At 35.7% G+C, this 22,087-nt stretch overlaps 1 pseudogene; it reads left to right on the forward strand.

Annotated features, from left to right (window-relative positions):
• LOC136125425 (NAD-dependent protein deacetylase sirtuin-7-like) overlaps positions 1–22,087 on the forward strand; it is a 77,656-nt pseudogene that overhangs the window by 20,624 nt on the left and 34,945 nt on the right.

Genomic DNA, 22,087 nt, shown 5'->3' on the forward strand with positions numbered 1-22,087 from the left:
GAATAATTTAAATTATTTTTTCTCTACCCCTGGAATATCTTAACTGTATAAATATGCTGTATGTGACAATTTCATTCCTACCAGTGATAATAAATACGTAGATTATTACCAAGTTTATTTTTCTTAAAAGTAAGCATTAAAAGGGAGATTTCAACATTCTAACACTGATATTAAGAAACTCATCTTCTTTTCTTTAGCTTTTTGGGCCCCAAAAATCTTAGAACAAATGTAATATTTGTAGTCTCTAACCTTCCTGCACGTGATCCTGCGGGTTTTTGTGGTCACGCACTTTGCTCTCCAGGAGAGTGAAGAAAGCACAGTTCAGCCAACCACATTCCACACTTCCCACTTCCAGATTCCTGACTCCCCTTGTCTTGGTAAATTAGGCTATTGGCAGTTGTGGATTGCACTTTTGTTCTCAACTCCTCCCTCCTGACACCCAGCTGTCTCCTGTCCCTTCCTGGGGGTCAGGGTGGGGGGCGATTCATGCCCCTTTGTTAAGTGACTTTACACTGTCTCTCACTGTATATAGGTAGAGTACACTTCTCCACCCAACTAAAACTGGGTTTGGCCTTGTAACAGAATCTGGCCAACAGAATATGTGCAGAAAAAAGAGTGTGCTAATTCTAAGCCCAGGCATTAAGAGGCATTGCATGTTCCATGGCCCCATATTTTACTTCTATCATCCTTATGGGAAGAACAGCTCTCAAGGTGGATGAGAGACACTTGGGGAAAATGTACAACTTGAAAGCAGGCTCCGACTAGATCAGCTAATCCACAGACATATGATTGGGAATGAAAGTTTTGTTATTTTAAGCCACTAAGTTTTGAGATTGTTTGTTATGCAGCATTACTGTGGAAAATATTAACTAACTGAGTAGGCTACTGAAATTATTAAGTTCATTTACCTCTTTTCTAAAAATAAATCTCGGCAAAAGTTCATTTTTTTTCTTTCTTCGGTTCTCTGTACATTAAGCCCATATTAGATTTCCAGAGTTAAAACCCCCTCTGCCAAAAGTTGGAGGCACCTGCTTCCCAAAATAAGAGAAAAATAGAGGCTGCCAGTAGGACAAAGGCCTCCTACAAGCTTGCTGAACAGAAACCCCAGAAACATCCTTCAGTAGCTACTTACTGACCTTCAATAAAATCCATGTTCTTTGACAGGCATAGAATCTATGAAGAAGTAGGACACAAACAATTTCTGATTTAGAGTACCGTAAATCCTATGAAAAGGAAAATACAATGTGCTATGGCCAACAGCATGCTATATTTTTATTCCTTTTAAATTCAACTATCATAATTTATGCACATATTCATATTAAATTATATCACACAGAGCTCCCATCTCCTTTTTACTAATACCATATATTTTTGTGGTACATTTCAGTTCATAAAGCATTATCATTCCCATTGCTGTATATGAAACCTTGCAGTTTTCCTAAAGGTAGGATAAACAGATATTAATCTATTAACATTTTACTGATAAAGAAAATACAAGTCAAAATACTTTTTAAGTGGTAACAGTAGGTAACATTTGTTGAGTTCTTAGAGTTGTCCAGCTCTTTCCTGAGCACCTTACAGAAATTATTGCATTTAATCATTACAACCCAAAGTAGAAAAGTACTATTATTATTCCCAATTTTCAGATGAGGAAACTGAGCTCAAGTAACTTGCATAGATCACATTACCAGTAAGTGTTGTAGGCAAGTTTTGTGTCGTTCATATATTCACATACATTTATGCGATAAATATTTAATAAGTCCTTATAATATGACAAGTAGTGAAATCCAAAGCCCAGACTTTTACAACCAAACTGTGCTACCAGTAAAGGAAGCTGAGACTTTTTTGTAACCTCCAAAGTGGTTCTCAAAACCAGTACATAAAAGTATCACCTCAAATGTGTATTGAAAAGACAATGATTCATTGGATCTTGAAGAAATCTGGGGATTTGTGTATTTAGTAGCCTCTAAGTTATTCGGATGGATGCAGTCGACTGAGACCACAGTGGCTCCCAAATGTATATTCCCTAAAAGCACTGGGAAGTAAAAAAATAAATAAAGACAATGTAGTTAATTTTTCATAGAGCCATTTTTTTAATTTTGCAAAAGAAAATATGAGTGATCTTATATTAGTCACACAATATAGAGGTAGAGAGATTGGTCAAAGAAATCCCTAAAACTGGGAATTTTTGATTTGAGGTTTCTTTCTGCTGTAGATTTCACCTACAAGTACTGATTGTGTGTGTGTGTGTGTGGGGGGGTGTCTCTTGGAATACAATTTACTTCAAATATAAAAATGGGGGCTTCCCTGGTGGTGCAGTGGTTGAGAATCTGCCTGCTAATGCAGGGCACACGGGTTCGAGCCCTGGTCTGGGAAGATCCCGTATGCCGTAGAGCAACTAGGCCCGTGAGCCACAACTACTGAGCCTGCGCCTCTGGAGCTTGTGCTCCGCAACAAGAGAGGCCATGACAGTGAGAGGCCCGAGCACCGCGATGAAGGGTGGCCCCCGCTTGCCACAACTAGAGAAAGCCCTTGCACAGAAACAAAGACCCAACACAGCCAAAAATAAAAATTACAAAAGAAGCATCAACATTAAAAAAAAAAAAAGTACATGCATAGAGTTCTGTATATATTACTCACGTAAGCCTATGTATTAATAGGCTATCAGTTTAAAAGCCTGTAAGTTAAAATAGCATAAGGGAGCTAGTTACAGCTCAGTGGCACTTAGTGTGGATTTACCCACTGCAAACCATCCTTGATATGCTGCCTGTTTCTTCCTGGTAAATGGCAGTGAAGGTCAGTGAATCTAATTTGACAATAATGAGGCTATTCTGCAACGTGTTGTAATATTGTTCCCCTACTGCTTTTTTTTTTTTTTTTTTTAAGGTACCAGCCAATCAAAAAGTCTGTTCAATGACACTAGGGAAACCCCAGGAGAGATGGTGAGAGTCAAAGAACAGTACTCTCTTATTTTTCTTTTCCAATAATGGAGATGGCAGAGGTTATGAACATGTTCAGTATGCATTAAAACAAAACACATCCTGATAGGAATGTTTTAATTAATAGCAATTATCTTCTGCAGCATTGTGATTCAAGCCAGGTCTCTGAGCATGAAGGAGAAACTTGACACTTGTGCTTCTTTGTGGACAGAGGGATTTTAAGCAAAGTTAATGGAAACTCAGCAGACGAATGGTGCTGCAGTTCAAATGTACTGTAAAATTACTGAAATGATTTCAATGTCACAGGGCTTCACTGCATTGCATTTATGATTATTACCCCTCGCTATGCTTTATTTTGTTAGATATCCTAAAGATTGTCTTTTAAAAAATCATATTGTTCACAGAATTATGATGCAACAAATAATAATCATTATTTCTATAATAATTTATATATATTTTATACATATCCAAAATATCCTATGTGTAGTTTTTCTATATAACAATTTTATAATAACAGCAAATAATAATTATTATTATAGAGAAGATACAAAAGCTGGAATGTTGACACAGGGTAATGACCTACCAATAGCTATATGCCATCCCAATGTCTTTATAAATATTATTCTATATCTTAAGCTTTTATTTCTTGAAGGATAATTCTGGAACCTGATACATGAAAATCACATTGAATAGATGTTTAAAATATATGTTCTTCATCCCCACCCCAGACATTCTAAGTCACCATCTCCTGGGAAGGGACCCATAAATCTGTGTTTTAACAAGCTCTCCAGATAATTCTCACACACATTAAAACTTGAGTAACACTGTCCTACACCAGAGGTTTTTAAACTGTCGGCCACAGAATTCAGGTGTCCATGAACTTGTGGTGGGAAAGAAAAAATGCTTCTTAATTTTCACTGAACTCTAACTGAAATTTAACATTTCCTTCAATTACAGATGTAGTCAACAAATCACAGTATTGAATAGTTTAAAGTGTCTGTCAGTTGTCATCAATAAAAGTCAGAGACATTGCCCTATTATATTGCAGTTGTTATAGATTTCTCAAAATACTATTGACATTACTACTTTGAAATTATATTAGTTATTAGACTCACTGCTAGAGCTCTTAATTTAATGAATTATGAAATGAGTATATATATACATATTACTATATCAGTAAAATTTTAAATACTATTTTGATAACCAGTTCAATATAACTGGTATGCTTTGTAATCCTATATATTTTATGTGATGTATTTAAAATCATTTTTCTAAACAGAGTGCCCAGGCTTCATAAGACTAGCACAAGTGTCCGTGATACACACAAAGTCAAGAAGCTCGGTCCTAGCTCTCCTCAGCCTCGTATTTATGCAGAGGAGGAAAGTGTGGAGAGAGCTAAATGTAAGCTGTTGCTCTGGCCCAAACAAACCCTCCCTGGCATTTCCTCTTAACGGACATAGATGTGGGAGCATAAAGGAAGGTGTCTCATAAATTCCAATGTGTTTAAGAGTGGGGGGAAGAAAAAGCAAAAGAAAGCAGGAACGCCTGTCAGTCATGAATGGCTTATTGGCTGAGTTCACCAGCAGGGGAGCTGAATTTGATCAGTTCTGCCATGATTAGCGTCACTACAGTCAAGTGTAAATTCTGTATAAATAGAAGTGGTGGATAGGAAAATAATTCAGTCCATCCCTCTAAATTGTCTCAGTCAGCACAGACATCAAGAACTGTCAGCAAGAGGGAGGGAATGCACACATGCCCAACCAAGCCTATTATTGTATTCAGTATTCAAATAGTTCAAACTACAGAATATTATTTTCAACATAAGACCAAAGAAAAATCAATGTTGATTGTACAGCTTATCTAATTGTGAAAACAGCATTTGTTTATTTTTCATTGTCTCCTTGGTAAAGTAAGCAAATACGTTTTTTTGTATTTTATCACTTTTCACTAGTAGGATAATTTTGTCTAAAAATATGCCTCTCTTCTAATTCCTTAGCTTAATGAATGATACCTCCTTCCAATCAATTGTCCAAGACAAAGACTTGAAGGAATCCTTTCCTTCCTTCACCAAGTGGACCACTATCTCCCTAATATCTCTGAAACGAATCCACTTTTGTTAGGCCCATTGTTACTAGGTTATTAGTTCAGACGATCTTTTTTTTTTTTTTTTTTTTTTTTGGTATGCGGGCCTCACGGTTGTGGCCTCTCGCCTTGTGGAGCACAGGCTCCGGACGGGCAGGCTCAGCGGCCATGGCTCACAGGCCCAGCCGCTCCGCGGCATGTGGGATCTTCCCAGACTGGGGCACGAACCCGTGTCCCCTGCATCGGCAGGCGGACCCTCAACCACTGCGCCACCAGGGAAGCCCCAGACCACCATTATTTTAACTACAATTACAGTCGACTCCTAACTGATCTCCTTGGCTTTAACCCTTCTTGTTGCTAGTCTTTTCTTCATATGTTCACCAGAATAATAGTGCTAAAATGCAAGTCTTGATGTCATTTCCCTGCAAAAACACACCCATGAAATCTCACTGATCTCAGGGAACATGTCATACTTCTTATCATGGCACATCAGGTCCTTCATGATCTGGTCCCAGGCTTACATTTGTAGTCTTAATACTCACCCTTGATACTACTGTCTTGGAACATCAGTGTAGGAGAAAACAACAGACCAGGACTATATCACTGTTTGCTCATATGATATAAATGATGTTCCTAATGATGACGTTGCATGATCAATGAATCTTGGTGAATTGTGGTCAATATAGTATTTTTGAAGAGGCAGGAAGGAAGAATGCACCTTTCTAACATGATTAGACCCAATATTGTCATTTAAGAGTATCAATTATCCAGAAAATTAAGTATTATCTGGTGACTTTTATATAGATGAGATCTGTTTGCAAACATGCACATAGAGAAACACTTTTCAAAGAGCAGGCAGTTGGGGGATGTTAGCTCTATCTCAAATATCTCTGCGTCTTTGCACAAATCATTTTTCACTGGGCCTTGAGTTTCTCATATGTGAAATACATGGAGGAAATGCATATCTATCTTTAAAATTCAAAGTCCATGTGGTAGTTTAAACAATATATCCACAAGTTATTTAACATTTCTGCCTTTAAGAGGTATAGCTCGATTTCCCTCCATTTAAATGCGGGTTGGACTTAGTGACTCATTTTAAATGAACAGAATATGGTAGAAAGGATGATATGTTACCTCTGTGGTTAGAATGTAAAAGGTTTGAGGCATCAGGCTCCCATTTTGGATGCTCTTGCACTCTCTGTCTCTCTCTCATGCTTTCTTTTTTCTCAGGTAGCCTATGGAGATGTCCAAATAATGAGAAAAACATATCTCCAGCCAACAGCTGACAAGAAACTGATGCCTGAGAACAGTGTGAGTGAGCTTGGAGGTGACCACAGCCCCAGCCAAGAGCTTGACTGCCACCTCCGCAGAGACACTGAGTTAGACTGACGGCTACACCACTCTCCTAATCTCTCAATCTGTGAGATAACACGTGTTTGCTTTTTTAAAGTGCTAAATCTTGGGGTAACTTTTTACGCAAAATAGATAACTCACACAGATCTGAATCCCATATATTATGTAATTCTATAACATTATCTTTCAAGTACTTCCTTATTCTTGAGCCTTACACTCTTCTCAATATCTAAAATGGCAAACTAATTGCTACCGTAGATTTACTTAACTAAAATCACTGAGGTTAGAAAACACATGTATATTAGCACAATGTAGATTTACACATGCATTACTTATACTCTTTAAAGGATAAGAGTTAATATATTTTCAATGAAAAGGAACTCATCTAAATGCCAGCCGAGTTGCATAATGTGGACCCCATGCTGTGGGATTTGCTGCTTTCCCAAGTTGTGTATGACAGGCTAGTTACAATTACATCAATAAATTGTTTTCTATCATCCTCACCGGTGCTTTAATGAAAGGTTGCACAATTAAAGAAAAGATCACTGCATAAGGAAGGCAGGGCAACCAGGTTAAACAAGTAGATGGAATTAAAATCATTTTACTAGCACTATTTTCCAATCCAGTAATTGCTGGAACTACTCTGAAATGCTGTGTACATCCATATTCAATATGGAACATACTCAGAGCCAAATTTCCAAACTTATCATAAAAAATGGAACAGAGGTCTTCCCTGGTGGTCCAGTGGTTAGGATGCCGTGATTCTACTGCAGGAGACACGGGTTCGATTCCTAGTCCGAAACTAAGATCCCACAGACCGTGCCCATAAATCAATCAATCAATCAAGAAACAGTTAGCTAATATAATTTCAATTATTCTGTCAAACTGGCAAACTGAAAATTTACTAAATAATGGAAAGGCATTATTTTTAGGGTTACTCTATGTCCAAAGCTTTAACTCAGATTCTTTCCTTTAACACAGGCTTCCAGTAACAAATCCATGTTAGGTCCAACTGCATTGTCTTTATAGTTCTCCATTTCTCCTCTTTTCATTATTCATCCTTTTATCTAGCTGAACCTCTACTCTTTTATCTAGCTGAACCTCTCCCTTTCCTCAGCAGGGTGGATAATTCTTATACACTTTGGGTCCAACTTATTCAAATGAGCCAAGGACCAGTTAGTGTCACGCCAAACATAATGAGCACTGGGCTGGTAGCTTAAGGCTGATCTGCATACTTTCACAAACCTGTGTGATAGCTATAAGCCCAGGGAGGGGTGCACTGGGGAAGATGGAGGTGGCCAACTCTTATTCAAAATTAATAATAATCAAAAAAATTGATTTATAATCAAGTGGCTCATAATTGTGCCCTCTTTTTATTCCCTAGTAAAGAAGTGATACTTTTTACCCACATGAGTCCCCTATAGTCAAATGAAACATTTTTTTAAAATCTGTATTTATCACACACAAAAAGTATTATAAATGTATATGGATGTGAACAAAAACCTGAAAGATAAAATAATTTTTCTGTGCCACTTTAGCGTTAAAGTTCACAATTCTGTTACATTATAATCATGGTGTGGTTACACGTTGACATTCTGTATCTTCCTCTTAAGGGAAAAGAGATGTGCATCAAATCCCAAATTCTACTGGAAATTCATGGGTCTAGGCCTAAGGATTTTTTCTTTCTTCAGAGAATTAGAGAGACTTTTCATGGATCTTCTTAATCAAAAGTTACTCAAGGGCTTCCCTGGTGGCGCAGTGGTTGAGAGTCTGCCTGCCGATTCAGGGAACACGGGTTCGTGCCCCGGTCCGGGAAGATACCACATGCCGCGGAGCGGCTGGACCCATGAGCCATGGCCGCTGAGCCTGCGCGTCCGGAGCCTGTGCTCCACAACAGGAGAGGCCACAGCAGTGAGAGGCCCGCGTACCGCAAAAAAAAAAAAAAAAAAAAAAAAGTTACTCAAGTATTTTCTACTGAAGCCTAAGACCTTCTGACATCCTGCTGACCTCTTCTTAAATGATACCTCGACCTTTATGAGACATCACTACAAACTTAGCTCTAACGTGGATTCGGTTAGGGAGGAAGAAGCACTTGATTTCAAAAGCAATTGCCACTAGATGTATATTTGAAAATACAAACTCAAAAGACAGGTAACAACATTCCAAAGAGGCACTGAAAATGCTTACAAAGCCGAGAGTGAAATAAAATTGAAAAGAGGAAAAACAGGCATTAGAGAAAAGTAATATTTAATGTCCTATAATTATTCATATATGTGTCACATCCAGAAGATTGTAACACCAGAGTTTTAGCATTAAAAGATTGAATACTGCTTAAAATAAAAACCAAAATAATAACTAAAAACATATTTAATCTTCATCTGCTATATAATCAAGATCACATTGAAATATATCTTTAGAATCTCCTTCATTCACCTATCTTTATATTTATTATTCACTGAGTATAAAAGGATAGTTTTGATGATATTTTATTTATTAATACTTCCCCATGAAAAATCTTTAACTAAAATAATTAAGTTTACTAGAAATTACTACCACACTTATCTGCCTGAATTTTCAGTTATCTTTGCTTCTAAATAGGAGTAGCCACCTTGTGAAATACCATCAGGATAATTCCTCTATAACCATAATGCCTCCTTTTCTCCCACAGTTTGATGTAAATATGAATGATAAAAGAATTAAAACTAGGAAAATGTTCTGCCAAATTCTAAACTATTTTTTATGAGGAGTTGTGCCTGTAATTGAGCATTTCTACCTCTATGGTTTCATATTGGTAAAAATCTACAGTTCTTAGAGGATCACCTTCTTAATCTTTTTGTTTTATCTACTGATAAAGGAAAAACATACACATCTTTAGATAAGAAGGAAAAACCTTATATATATAAAGTAAATTTTGAATGAAAAAACAAAAGAAGTGCTTATTTTTAATCCAGCCATAGTGCTCTATGGCCATTTATATGGCCATAAATGATTTAGAAATGCATAAGAGATGAATAAAATCACCACTAAACCTTAACACTGAATAAGCAGTGCAATCTAGTGGTAAAAATATTCCATTATGAATTAGACCTAGTTCTCACAGTAACTAATATATAACTTAAGATTTTCTCATTAGTTTATGCTTCCATTTTCCATCATTGCATAAATAACAATACTAAATGTTGGTGAAAATACAGAGCTACTAGTTTTGTTTGTGGGAATGTGATATGGTACAATCAGTTTGGAAGATAAAAGTCTAGCGATTTCATATAAAATTCAAACATTACATCTACTCTATGACCCAACAATTCTACTCCTAGGTATCTACCAAGAAAATGAAAACCTATGTTCATAAAAAGACTATAAAGTATACTTATAGCAGTTTACTCATAATAACACAGCTTTTCATCAAAAGGAAAAATCAATAAATGAAATATAGTGTATTCATATAATAGAATACTACTCTGCAATGAAAAAGAGCAATTAACTCATACATGCAGCAACATGAATAATTTTTAAAAACATTATCCTGAACAGAAGCCTTACACAAGAGAATATAGTGTATTATTTGAATTCAAATGAAATTCTAGAAGATGCAAAACTAATTTGTGGTGGAAGGAAATAAGGACAGTGCTTATCTCTGGAGGTAGGAGGTGGGATACACTGGAAGGGGTCACGAGGGAATGTTTCAGAGTAATGGTAATGTTTGTATCTTGAAAGAGGTTTGCATTTCACAGCTGTATGTATCTGATAAAATACAATGAGTGTATACTTAAGATTTATACAATTCATTGCATATAAATTTTACTGAAAATTTTAAAAATAATGTAAACAAATACTACGCTACATTAAAAGTATATATTCTAATGTTTTTAGATAGAGGTGTCTTGATTTCTGCAATTCATTTTAAAATGTAATGGACAGAAACATGATAACACAAGTATACTAAAATGTTAATGCTAAAATCTAGGTTGGGGCTATATTTCAAACTTGCTCTGTTTGATAATGTTCATAATAAAATGTTAGGAAAAATAGCAATGTCACTTCTCTTCTAATCATATAACACATTAAGGAAATGATACTTTTTTAAACTACAGTTAAAACATTTTTATGGTAACAACAACACAATAACTCTCTTTGGTATTTCCCTTGGTTTCTCCAAATATGTGTTTCCTTGCCATAGCATTTGAGGGCAGGGATGCCAAAACTTTTTACTGACATCAGCATTCTTCTGTAAACAATTTGCAAAATAGGCTATAATTCAGTTTATCTCCTTCTGTTGGAATCTCAGAACAAGAATCTCTTATCTTCGAGAAAGAACTAAAACCATTTTTATGGAATGTTTTCTGCTTTATTTCCTCTTTTCCTACAAATTTAACATCAGCATGCTGAGAAATAAATTTAGGCTTCATATATACTAGTATATGCTGTACATATACTAATATTTCATGTTAATTCTCTTTCTCTCTTAGTTACTCCACCACCCCATAACTATGTTTTCCAGTTTATATGACAATCAAAGAAAAAAGGATAAATGATATAAAGGCACTATTCATTAAAAAAGAGAAAAGCTAAACAAGACATCGTTTTCCACTAATTTACTTGGTAATTGCTACAAAGCCTAGAGTCTTTTGCTGGTGTTTCTAAAGAAGTCTGGAATTCAACTCGATCTACTACATGGATAAGATACTGAATATTATTTTTAAAAATCTTAAAACAAGCGATGAAAATTTTCACTCAGAATTTTTCTGATCAGACTACAATAAACTGATGATGGCCCAACGAATAATAGTTTCAACTGAGTTATATGGGCTAATATAATTTGATATGGTTCATTAAAAAAATCCACAGAATCAGTATCTTGCCTATTTTTTCACTGGATTTCTACCATTAAAATACAGTCATAAAAAGATATATTGTGCTTTTATAGAACATGTGGCTCTCCAGCTTAGTATTAATGCCATATTTTTAGGAAAAATACTTTGTATATGATAAACTGAACAATTTTTATACCAAATAGACTAACATTAGACATGCACCAAGGGTAAAAGCTGGATGTACATAGAGATGCACTGCCCAATACAGCAGACACTAGCCACATGTAACTACTGAGTATTTGGCACATGGTTTGTCTGACTTTATATGCATTGTTAAGTGTAAAATACACACTGAATTTTGAAGCCATAATATGTAAAACAAACAAAAAATCCCATTAATTACTTTGTATATTGAAGTGATACTATTTGGGGTATATTAATTAAATAAAGTAGGTTATTGAATTATTTTCACCTCTGTATTATTTTTTTTAATATGCCTACTGTAAAATTTGAAATTATTTGTGACTAAGATTTCTCATGAAAATGCTGATGTAGAGGTGTGGCACTTGGCAGAAATAATTTTATATTTAAGTATGACTAGGCAATATCTTGATATTGAAATAGTGTACAAGGAAAAAAAGAGGGGAGAGAAATAAGATGTGATGCAACATGAGTCACTGAAGCACCAAGAATATTGTCCTGGACCCATATTTATCAATATTTAATTTTATATGTAGTTTTGAGCCTTGTTTCCTAATTCTTAGAAAATAAGAGTTTTTCTCTTAGAGGAAAACTAGTCAAAATCAATCAATCCTATCTATTGTCTTATTTAAAGCTTTTATCCGTCCATCAGAGGGGTCTGATACAATTATTCTTCCTGTTTTTGTTTTTTAGTTAAATAATTCTTCCATTATCCTGACCAATTGGAGGAATGATTATAATGGTTTTATGTCTATTGCTGATCTCTTCTAATTACTTTAAAGAAGAGTAAAACTTACAGATTTTAACTTCAATTTTATTTTATTTTAAAATTTAATTGTATTTATTTTTTTATACAGAAGGTTCTTATTAATTATTTATTTTATACATATTGCTGTGTATATGTCAATCCTAATCACCCAATTCATCCCACCACCACCTCCCGGGCACTTTCCCACCCGTGCTGTCCATACGTTTGTTCTCTACATCTGTGTCTCTATTTCTGCCTTGCAGACTAGTTCATAGGTACTATTTTTCTAGATTTCACATATATGCATTAATATACGACATTTGTTTTTCTCTTTCTGACTTACTTTACTCTGTATGACAGTCTCTAGGCCCATCCACGTCTCTACAAATGACCCAATTTCATTCCTTTCTATGGCTGAGTAATATTCCATTGTATATATGTAGCACATCTTCTTTATCCATTCGTCTCTCGATGGGCATTCAGGTTGCTTCCATGACCTGGCTATTGTTAATAGTGCTGCAATGAACATTGGGGTGTATGTGTCATTTTGAATTATAGTTTTCTCTGTGTATATGCCCAGTAGTGGGATTGCTGGGTCATACGGTAATTCTATTTTTACTTTTTTAAGGAACCTCCATACTGTTCTATAGTGGCTGTATCAATTTACATTCCCACCAACAGGGCAAGAAGGTTCCCTTTTCTCCACACCCTCTCCAGCATTTGTTGTTTGTAGATTTTCTGATGATGCCCATTCTAACTGGTGTGAGGTGATACCTCATTGTAGTTTTGATTTGCATTTCTCTAATAATTAGTGATGCTGAGCAGCTTTTCACATGCTTCTTGGCCATCTGTATGTCTTCTTTGGAGAAATATCTATTTAGGTCTTCTGCCCATTTTTTGATTGCATTGTTTGTTTTTTAATATTGAGCTGCATGAGTTGTTTATATATTTTGGAGATTAATCCTTTGTCCTTTGATTCATTTGCAAATATTTTCCCCCATTCTAAGGGTTGTCTTTTCATCTTATTTATGGTTTCCTTTGCTGTGCAAAAGCTTTTAAGTTTCATTAGGTCTCATTTGTTTATTTTTGGCTTTATTTCCATTTTTCTAGGAGGTGGGTCAAAAGAGATCTTGCTGTGATTTATGTCAAAGGGTGTTCTTCCTATGTTTTCCTCTAAGAGTTTTATAGTATCCAGTCTTATATTTAGGTCTTTAATCCATTTTGAGTTTATGTTTGTGTATGGTGTTAGGGAGTGTTCTAGTGTCATTCTTTTATGTGTATCTGTCCATTTTTCCCAGCACCACATATTGAAGAGACATCTTTTCTCCATTGACTATCCTTGCCTCCTTTGTCATAGTTTAGTTGACCATAAGTCTGTGGGTTTACCTCTGGGATTTCTATTCCAGCCATTGACCCATTGATCTATATTGATCTAAATTTCTGTTTTTGTGCCAGTACCATATTGTCTTGATTACTGTAGCTTTGTAGTATAGTCTGAAGTCAGGGAGTCTGATTCCTCCAGCTCCGTTTTTTTCCCTCAAGATTGCTTTGGCTCTTCGGGGTCTTCTGTGTCTGCATACAAATTTGAAGATTTTTTGTTCTAGTTCTGTGAAAAATGCCATTGGTAGTTTGATACGGATTGCATTGAATTTGTAGATTGCTTTGGGTAGTATACTCATTTTCACAATGTTGATTCTTCTGATCCAAGAACATGGTATATCTCTCCATCTGTTTGTGTCATCTTTGATTTCTTTCATCGCTGTCTTATAGTTTTCTGAGTACAGGTCTTTAACCTCATTAGGTAGGTTTATTCCTAGGTATTTTATTCTTTTTGTTGCAGTAGTGAATGGGATTGTTTCCTTCATTTCTCCTTCTGATCTTTTGTTGTTAGTGTATAGAAATGCAAGAGATTGCTGTGCATTAATTTTGTATCCTGCAACTTTACCGAATTCATTGATTAGCTCTAGTAGTTTTCTGGTAGCATCTTTAGGATTCTCTATGTATAGTATCATGTCATCTGCAAAGAGTGACAGCTTTACTTCTTTTCCAGTTTGGATTCCTTTTATTTCTTTTTCTTCTCTGATTGCCATGGCTAGGATTTACAAAGCTATGTTGAATAACAGTGGTGAGAGTCGACATCCTTGTCTTGGTCCTGACCTGAGAGGAAATGCTTTCAGTATTCACCATTGAGAATGATGTTTGCTGTGGGTTTGTCATATATGGCCTTTATTATGTTGAGGTAGGTTCTCTTTATGCCCACTTTCTGGAGACTTTTTATCATTAATGCATGTTGAATTTTGTCAGAAGTGTTTTCTGCATCTATAGAGATGATCATATGGTTTTTATTCTTCAATTTGTTAATATGGTATATCACATTGATTGATTTGTGTATATTGAAAAATCCTTGCATCCCTGGGATAAATCCCACTTGATCATGGTGTATGATGCTTTTAATGTGTTGTTGGATTCTGTTTGCTAGTATTTTGTTGAGGATTTTTTCATCTATATTCATCAGTGTAATTGGTCTGTAAGTTTCTTTTCTTGTAGTATCTTTGTTTGCTTTTGGTATCAGGGTGATTGTGGCCTTGTAGAATGAGTTGGGGACTGTTCCTTCCTCTGCAATTTTTTGTAAGAGTTTGAGAAGGATGGGTGTTACCTCTCCTCTAAATATTTGATAAAATTCACCTGTGAAGACATCTGGTCTTGAACTTTTGTTTGTTGGAAGATTTTCAATTTCAATTTCATTACTTGTGATAGGTCTGTTCATATTTTCTATTTCTTCCTGGTTCAGTCTTGGAAGGTCATACCTTTCTAAGAATTTATCCATTTCTTCCATTTTATTGGCATAGAGTTGTTTCTGGTAGTCTCTTAGGATGTTTTGTATTTCTGCAGTGTTTGTTGTAACTTCTCCTTTTTCATTTCTAATTTTATTGACTTGAGTCCTCTCCCTCTTTTTCTTCAGGAGTCTGGCTAATAGTTTATCAATTTTGTTTATCTTCTCAAAGAACCAGCTTCTAATTTTACTTATCTTTGCTATTGTTTTCTTTGTTTCTATTTCATTTATTTCCACTCTGATGTTTATTATTTCTTTCCTTCTATTAATTTTGGGTTTTGCTTATTCTTTTCTCTAGTTCCTTTAGGTGTAAGGTTAGATTGGTTGAGATTTTTCTTGTTTCTTGAAGTAGGATTGTATTGCTATAGACTTCCCTCTTAGAACTGGTTTTGCTGCATCCCATAGGTTTAGGATTGTCGTGTTTTCATTGTCATTTGTCTCTAGGTATCTTTTGATTTCCTCTTTGATTTCTTCAGTGATCTCTTGGTTATTTAGTAACAAATTGTCTAGCCTCCATGTGTTTGTGTTTTTTCGTATTTCTCCCCTGTAATTAACTTCTAACCTCATAACATTGTGGTCAGAAAAGATACTAGATATGATTTCAATTTTCTTAAACTTACCAAGGTTTGATTTGTGACCCAAAATGTGATCTATCCTGGAGAATGTTCTGTGCTCACTTGAGAAGAAAGTGTAATCTGCTACTTTCAGATAGAATGTCCTATAAATATCAGTTAAATCTGTCTGGTCTATTGTGTCATTTAAAGCTTGTCTTTCCTTATTAATTTTCTGTCTGGATGATCTGTCCATTGGTGTAAGTGAGATGTTAAAGTCCTCCACTATTATTGTGTTACTGTGGATTTCCTCTTTTATAGTTGTTAACCTTTGCTTTATTATTGAGGTGTGCCTATGTTGGGTACATATATATTTATAATTGTTATATCTTCTTCTTGGATTGATCCCTTGCTCATTATGTAGTGTCCTTCCTTGTCTCTTGTAACATTCTTTATTTTAAAGTCTATTTTATCTGATAGGACTATTGCTACTCCAGCTTTCTTTTGATTTCCATTTGCATGGAATATCTTTTTCCACCCCTCACTTTCAGTCTGTATGTGTCCCTAGGTCTGAGGTATGTCTCTTGTAGACAGCATATAAATGGGTCTTGTTTTTGTATCCATTTAGCGAGCCTCTGTCTTTTGGTCAGAGCATTTAATCCATTCACATTTAAGGTAATTATCAACATGTATGGTCCTATTACCATTTTCTCAATTGTTTTGGGTTTGTTTTTGTAGGTCCTTTTCTCCTCTTGTGTTTCCCACTTAGAGAATTTCCTTTAGCATTTGTTGTAGAGCTGGTTTGGTGGTGCTGAATTCTCTTAGCTTTTGCTTGTCTGTAAAGCTTTTGATTTCTCCATCGAGTCTGAATGAGATCCTTGTTGGGTAGAGTAATCTTGGTTGTAGCTTCTTCCCTTTCATCACTTTAAGTATATCATGCCTCTCCCTTCTGGCTTGTAAAGTTTGTGCTGAGAAATCAGCTGTTAACCTTATGGGAGTTCCCTTGTATGTCATTTGTCATTTTTCCCTTGTTGCTTTCAATAATTTTTCTTTGTCTTTAGTTTTTGTCAATTTGATTACTATGTGTCTTGGTATGTTTCTCCTTGGGTTTATCCTGCCTGGGACTCTCTGTGCTTCCTGGACTTGGGTGGCTATTTCCTTTCCCATGTTAAGGAAGTTTTCACCTATAATCTCTTCAAATATTTTCTCGTGTCCTTTCTCCCTCTCTTCTCCTTCTGGGACCCCTACAATGCAAATGTTGTTGCATTTAATGTTGAACCAGAGGTCTCTTAGGCTGTCTTCATTTCTTTTCATTCTTTTTTCTTTATTCTGTTCAATGGCAGTGAATTCCACCATTCTGTCTTCCAGGTCACTTATCCGTTCTGATTCAGTTATTCTGCTATTGATTCCTTCTAGTGTATTTTTCATTCCAGTTATTGTATTGTTCATCTCTGTTTGTTTGTTCTTTAATTCTTCTAGGTGTTCTTTAATTCTTTTAGGTCTTTGTTAAACATTTCTTGCATCTTCTCGATCTTTGCCTCCATTCTTTTTCTGAGGTGTTGGATCATCTTCACTATCATTATTCTGAATTCTTTTGCTGGAAGGGTGCCTATCTCCACTTCATTTAGTTGTTTTTCTGAGGTTTTATCTTGTCTCTTCATCTGGTACATAGCCTTCTGCCTTTTCATTTTGTCTATCTTTGTTTTAATGTGGTTTTCTTTCCACAGGCTGCAGAATTGTAGTTCTTGCTTCTGCTGTCTGCCCTCTGGTGGATGAGGCTATGTAAGGAGCTTGTGCAAGCTTCCTGATAGGAGGGGCTGGTGGTGGGTAGAGCTGGGTGTTGCTCTGGTGGGCAGAGCTCAGTAAAACTTTAATCCCCTTGTCTGCTGATGGGTGGGGCTGGGTCCCCTCCCTGTTGGTTGTTTGGCCTGAGGCAACCTAGCCCTGGAGCCGACCCGGCTCTTTAGTGGAGCTAATGGTGGACTCTGGGAGGGTTCGTGCCAAGGAGTATTTCCCAGAACTTCTGCTGCCCATGCCCTTGTCCCCATGGTATTCCACAGCCACCACCAGCTCTGCAGGAGACACTAGCAGGTAGGTCTGGTTCAGTCTCCTATGGGGTCATGGCTCCTTCCCTTGGGTCCTGATGCACACTACTTTGTGTGTGCCCTCCAAGAGTGGAATCTCTGTTTCCCCGGTCCTGTTGAAATCCTGCAGTCAAATCCCACTAGCCTTCAAATTCTGATTCTTTGGGAATTCCTCCTCCCGTTGCCAGACCCCCAGGTTAGGAAGCCTGATGTGGGGCTCAGGACCTTCACTCCAGTGGGTAGACTTCGGTGGTATAAGTGTTCTCCAGTTTGTGAATCACCCACCCAGCAGTTATGGAATTGATTTTATTGTGATTGCACCCCTCCTACCATCTCACTATCACTGAAAGCCAAATACAATCCCAACCAACATACGGGGACGAATTAAATCCTCAATTATTTTGACCCAATTTTTGTTGATAACACTTTAATTTCTGCTTCAAGTATGAACGATGTTTGCAAAATCAGAATTATTTTACAACTATATATATATATTTTAACATAAATCTATTATTTCCATGCTTGTCTACATAGTTCTTATTTATACTTTGGGAAGTTGCTCTCTGATAAGATCACTCTCTCACTTTCTTAGCTTCAGAATCTGTTCAGTGGACCGCACAATTTAATTTGGTTCAATATTGACTGAGCCACTCTGTTACGCACTAAATTAACCATGTTAAAGAACATAGTCTCAGTCTCTGCCCTTTGGCATCTTATAGATCAAATCAGATCATTCACTCCTTGATATTAAGCTCAAAGCTATGCTACAAGGAATCTTACTTTAGCATTCTGAAAATTCTTGAGGACATTCTTCTTATCACTACAGAAGTAGATGAGAGTATATCAAACTAATGTGTTTGGAAATGTGGCTGGTTGACTGTTGGTAAAAAGAATACAATGATATTCTATTTGTTTGATACTTTACATTTGCAAAACACTTCCACAAAGATTGTCTCATTTTTCTTTGAAATATCCACTGTTGGAACAACTTGGTGAAAATCAAATCTCTAAGATTAATTCTCCCTAAGCAGCAGCCACTTAGTGTGTTTCGTTTTCTATAAATGAAATTCTCCATTCTCAAAATCCTGAGGAATGCACTGGAATCATTTTAGGCTTGACTCTTTCAAGAATAAAGGAAAAATATTCTTTCTTTTCATAGATTTAAATAAGTTTAGTATGTAGTATGTCATATGAAATGCACATCAATTTGTTTTTATTAGGATTGTTCTTCTGGCACTGCATCTCTTTTTCCTCAATGATTCTTACGCATGCACTAGGCAGTGTTGGACATGCATGCATGCATTCACCCTTTAAACAGACAGTTTCTAATGGAAGGCACCATGCTAAGAACTGTGGGAGAGAAAGACATGTCATAATTTCAGATTCTTTATGGTCTTAAAATATGGTAGGAAAAATTAGGTGTGTAGGCAAATTAGGATACAAGTACCATATGGAGGGACAATAAATTCAATACCAGAAGGAAAGCAGAGAAACTAACTTCTACTGGGCTTATCAGAGAAGGTTTATACTACAATCATGTGAGCCAGGTTTGAAAGGATGGCTAGAATTTCAAGAAACAGAGAGTGAAGAAGATATTACCTTCCAGTAAAAGAAAACTGCAAAGCATAAAAATGATAAAGTGAACCCATTCTGTTAATGAGGCATACAGCCAAAGTACCGAATTTTTGTGAAGAATGGTAGAGTTGAGGCTAGAATTACTGTAAGGCAACTCAAACGTCAAACTAGATTTTGTATTTTAGTCAAATGGAGGTAACTAAAGGTTTTAGATGTCAAATTCAGTCATATTCGTGAAAAAAATATATATATATAATTGCATCTATTATAAGATAGGTAAAAGATTGAAAACTTGGTAATACTCACATGATAAAGATGTGAGGGAACAGGTACACTTATTAAGGCTTAGAGAATATGTAATTCACTACACCTATTTTGAAGGGAAATTGATCAGTAACTATAAGATTTTAAATTCGTATATCCTTTTACTCAACATTTCCAATTTTTGGAATTTATTCTATAGAAGTACTGACATGGATATATAACGTTATATGCAAAAAAAATTATTTTGACAAAGATGTAATTAGCAAAAAGAAGGGAAATCTTGCCTACCCATCAATAGATAATTCAACTAATAAATCCAATTAATAAATTTTGGTACATCCATAAAATAATATTAAGATACTTTAAAAATAGGTCTTAATTAGTAATACACAAGGTCAAGGTATATTATTATATGGAAAAGGCCAGTTGCAGAATTGTATGTGTAGTATGGACCACTTGTCAAAAATGTAAAAAGAAACACAAAATACTTCTCTCTATACATGTATAAGTATATATATATATGCATATTAATATTTATTTCCATAAAAGACACTTAAGCTCTTATTATATGTCAAATATGGTTCTGTATGCTAGTGAAACTACAGAAAACAAAACAGACCAATCCCTGTTCATACAATTTGTATTCTAGACAAGAAAGCAAATAAACTAGATAATTACAATTTAGAATCAATCATGATGACAGAGACTAAGATAGGAAGAAAATGAGTAATATGTTAAATAAGGTATACAGATAGGTTACTCTGAAAAAGTAACATTTAACAGAGACTAGAATGAAGTAAACCTGGAGCTAGGAGAATATCTTTGGGTGGATTATCCCAAACTCAGCCAACAGCAGCGGCAAAGGCTCTGAGTCACTATCCAGGAACAAAGAGAAGGTTAGTGTGAAGGGACTGTAAACCAAGGCAAAGGTGGTAGAAAATCACAGTCCCTTAGTCCCAAAAATGTATACTGATTGTGGCTATAGTTGCCTAAAACAATAGAAAATATCGTGTATGTAACAATGGTTGCTGTGTAACGGAGGCTTCCACTGAATGCACATACACAGAAGTATCTTGCTTTATTGTCATGAAATGAATCTATAAACCACTTGACCTCTAGTAGAGTTGATTTTTTTGACTGACATGAAGGCAAATCATAAGCAGTGTTTCAGAGTTTTCCTGGTCTGGTTGAAAGGAGGTGGGAGGTGGCCGAGAGAGAAAACAATGCCCTTTGCACATAGACAAGCCCGTTTGAAATCTCTTCCAGATACCCAAAGAGATAAAAGAAAAGGACTACAAAGTATTGAGCCAGTACAGTGAAGGTTAAATACGAGCTCCTACTGCCATGATTTATCCACTGAAACAGCTGGGAAACTTCCGAAGTAGTTCATATATCACAGGAGTAGAGGCAGTGAGTCTGACTGTATAAACACACCTCAGGGCTGCTACTGTTCCCATTAACTGTCTGTCTCAGTAAAGGTCTGCCATTAGACAGATTCCTGCTGTAGCTGAACTAACAGAAAACTGCAGGTACATTTAAAAATTAGAGGGAGACATGTGTGTCAAGAACACTTACGAGAAATTTTTCAGAGGAAAGGAGGAAGAGGAGTTATATGATTTGACTACTTTAAAACTTGACACTTTTGGATTTTCATACTGTCTACTCAATATTTTGCTGTTTAATGAAGTAGCCATGTCTTTAGTCAATTATGGAAGATGTTTGTTGTTAAGTGTATACAGTCTCTAATTTCTATAATATATCTGATCAGTGTTTTGAGAACTTTTCTCAAATTCTCTTACAAACAATAGTCATGAGGACTAACATACAAATTAAGATAGATAGATAGATGATTGATAGATAGATAGATAGATATAAATATTTTAGAACAGGGTCAAACTTCCAAGGACCAACTGTATATGAAACAGGGCACATTTCTGCTAGTTATAGTTGAAAACTTCCCTAATATGGGACAGGAAAGAGTCAATCAAGTCCAGGAAGTGCAGAGTCCCATACAGGATAAATCCAAGGAGAAACATGCCAAGACCCATATTAATCAAACTAACAAAAATTACATACAAAGAAAAAATATTAAAAGCAACAAGGGAAAAGCAACAAATAACATACAAGGGAATCCCCATAAGGTTAACAGCTGATCTTTCAGCAGAAACTGCAAAGGGACTATTCTATCTTCTAAAGCCATGTTTTCCCCTGAGTCCTTTCCAAATACTCTCCTGAATATACTTTTCTTCACAAGCAGCACCAGTTGGGAAGTGTCCTCAGGGATTAGGCATCCCATTCCCAGGGGAAAAAAAGGTAAAGATGCCTGTGTGTCATAGGAATAAGGATATTAATATATAATTTCTGCTTAATTGAATTATGCTACTTGCTTAATAACTTTAAATCAAAGTTATTCAGTAAGAACATCTTTTTTTCATTTATTTTATACTTTACATTTTTAGCATCTATATATCTACAGTTCTTCCATTAACAACATTTTCTTTCGAAAACATATATATGATAATGTAAAATATATGTGCTCATATATTTCATATATATACAATAAAGTATTAAAAGAACTTATTTCATGGGGATTACAATCTTTTTTGTTGTTGTTCTAGGTTACCAAAATATCACAGTAAAATC

This window comes from Phocoena phocoena, chromosome 7 (genome assembly GCF_963924675.1).
Source record: "Phocoena phocoena chromosome 7, mPhoPho1.1, whole genome shotgun sequence".
NCBI lineage: Eukaryota > Metazoa > Chordata > Mammalia > Artiodactyla > Phocoenidae > Phocoena > Phocoena phocoena.